The following is a 2,885-nucleotide window of genomic DNA, read 5'->3' on the forward strand; positions in this document are numbered from 1 at the left end:
AATGAGTTTACTTTTTTTTTTTTTTTTAAATAAATAGGACTAAGGATTTGAAGACAAAAAAGCATCATATTCCAATGGTTGATCAAACTCCACTAGAGCTCCCATCAATAGTGGCCATGGTGACGGGGCCTCCGAAGTTGGAAAGAGCACTTTGATACAATGCCTCATTCGGAACTTCACCCGGCAGAAGTTGACCGAGATCACAGACCCTGTGATGGTCGTGTCAGGTAGGAGATGCCGCTGCAGACACAGAGTTGGCGTGACTGTTGTCTGAGGGACATGCGTGTGTTTGTTGTTTACTTGAGTGGAACATGTTAAATATTTTCATATCATGTTACCTCTCTTTTTTTTTTTGAGACGGAGTCTCGCTCTGTGGCCCAGGCTGGAGTGCAGTGGCCGGATCTCGGCTCACTGCAAGCTCCGCCTCCCGGGTTTACGCCATTCTCCTGCCTCAGCCTCCTGAGTAGCTGGGACTACAGGCACCCGCCACCTCACCTGGTTAGTTTTTTGTATTTTTTAGTAGAGATGAGGTTTCACCGTGTTAGCCAGGATGGTCTCGATCTCCTGACCTCGTGATCCGCCCGTCTCGGCCTCCCAGAGTGCTGGGATTACAGGCTTGAGCCACCGCGCCCCGCCCTACCTCTCTTATACTTTTACTAAGTTAGCTATAACTTCAGAAAAGGGTAAGTTCCCAGAGATAAGGATGTGATACATATCTTATCCTGACTGCTCTATGGCTTTGCCAAGCATGTTCCTTGGAGGGGCCTAGCAGGCCTGGTGACTGTGAACACATCATTTAACACATAGCACGTACCTCCTATGTGCCAGGTGCACATGCTTGCCCTTATGAAGCCACATACTGGTGGAAGTGCATGTTTTCTCTTTTTCCTATGAGAATTTGTCTGCTTTGGGAGATGGTGACCTTTCCAAGTTTGAGGGAAGATGAAACAAACTTCCAGTGGTGGAATGGCAATGCACACTCTGAAATCTCTTGTTATTGCAGTAATATAGTTGGATTGAGGCTTTTCTTTATCTTTGGAGCATCTGCATTTTCTTTTCCTTTTTTTGAGGCAGAGTCTTACTCTGTGGCACAGGCTGGAATGCAGTGGTGTGATTACAGCTCACTGCAGCCTCAACCTCCGAGGCTCAAGCTATCCTCCTACCTTAGCCTCCTGAGTAGTATATGCCACCATGCCTCACTAATTTTTCTTTTTTTTCTTTTTTTTTTTATTTTTACATTTTTGTAGAGATGGGGTTTCCCCATGTGGTCCAGGCTGGTGTTAAAACTGGGCTCAAGGGATCCACCTGTCCTGGTCTCTCAAGGTGCTGGGACTACAGGCGTGAGCCACTGTGCCCAGCCCATATTTTCTTGACCATTTTCTTACTACCTTAATTTACAAATAATTATTGTTATAAATATTCTGTTGCATTGTGTTTGAGGATGTTTGTAGCTATAGTGGGAATACAGGAAATTTTGATAGAGATGAAGACATTGGCCCGCAGCTGAACAGCAGGATCATGGTTATCATGGAGCCTGTCCAGTCAGAATTTTCCCTGTTTGAGCACTTTTATTCATCTGGGTAGACTTTTGATATTATCTAAATTTAGAACACAGGAAAAAAAACAAGATGGAATTTATTTTATTTTACCAGTTTTGCCTATAAAATGAACTTCGGGTACACTCCTGTAAACGTATATGGTGTTTCACTGGATGCAATTAAAAAATGAAAATTAAGAGTTCATGGTTAGAATTTTTTCAGGGTCTTTTTAAAGTAAAATTTTCATCTTTTCACTTATAGGTAAAAAGCGCAGACTCGCCATTATTGAATGCGGGTGTGACATTAATATGATGATTGATCTGGCTAAAGCAGCAGATCTGGTTAGTCAGCAGGGGCAGCCTTTGGTGCTGATAGAGACTTACAGCGTTGTGATAGGTTATTTACCCTGTGATGAAGGGAAGAGAGTTTTATGATTATTAAAGGAATCATGGTCAATATCAGGGATACAGTAGATGTGACTGAATTTATGATGACAATAATAGTAATAAATGTTGTTATATTAATAATACAGATGGAATGTGCACAATGAAATGTATTCCAAAATCTAAAAGCAAATGACAGCATGGAGAAAACCTTTAATGAACACAGCTAATAAGAGCTCATTAACATGCATACATATATACGTACAAATATATCATAGTAAGTACCATTTCTTCTTGGACTCTTTCTGGCACTGTGCTAACTGCTTTCTACAAATTTAGCTTACATAAACCCTTGATACACCCTTGAGATGAGTAGGTATTATCTGTAGTTTACATAAGATGAAATAGAGCTTCCTAGCAGTTAAGTAATTAGTGTAAAGATGGGACCCTTGTTCTTGATGGTTCTAGAACCTTCATCCTTAATGATAACGCTAAAGTAAGTACATGAATTGCCTGAAGAAGTGGTCAGAGTTTATCAATAGAAAATGTAGACAGTACTCAGTGTGTGGAAAATGTACAAGCTCTTGGATTTATGGAAATGATAATGTTCACTATTCCTGATATTCTATTAACTCTCTTTTGAATTAGCAAAAATGAAATACAAATTAGCAGAAAAAAAAAAAAAGCCAGACACGGTGGGTCACACCTGTAATCCCAGCACTTTGAGAGACCGAAGTGGGCAGATCACCTGAGGTCGGGAGTTCGAGACCAGCCTGACCAACATGCAGAAACCCTGTCTCTACTAAAATAACAAAATTAGCCAGGTGAGGTGGTGCATGCCTGTAATCCCAGTTACTTAGGATTAGCAGGAGAATCGCTTCAACCTGGGAGGCGGAGGTTGTGGTGAGCCGAGATCACACCATTGCACTCCAGCCTGGGCAACAAGAGTGAAATTCTGTCTCCA

Source organism: Rhinopithecus bieti, unplaced genomic scaffold (assembly GCF_001698545.2).
Source record: "Rhinopithecus bieti isolate Rb0 unplaced genomic scaffold, ASM169854v2 scaffold_55685, whole genome shotgun sequence".
Taxonomy (NCBI): Eukaryota; Metazoa; Chordata; class Mammalia; order Primates; family Cercopithecidae; genus Rhinopithecus; species Rhinopithecus bieti.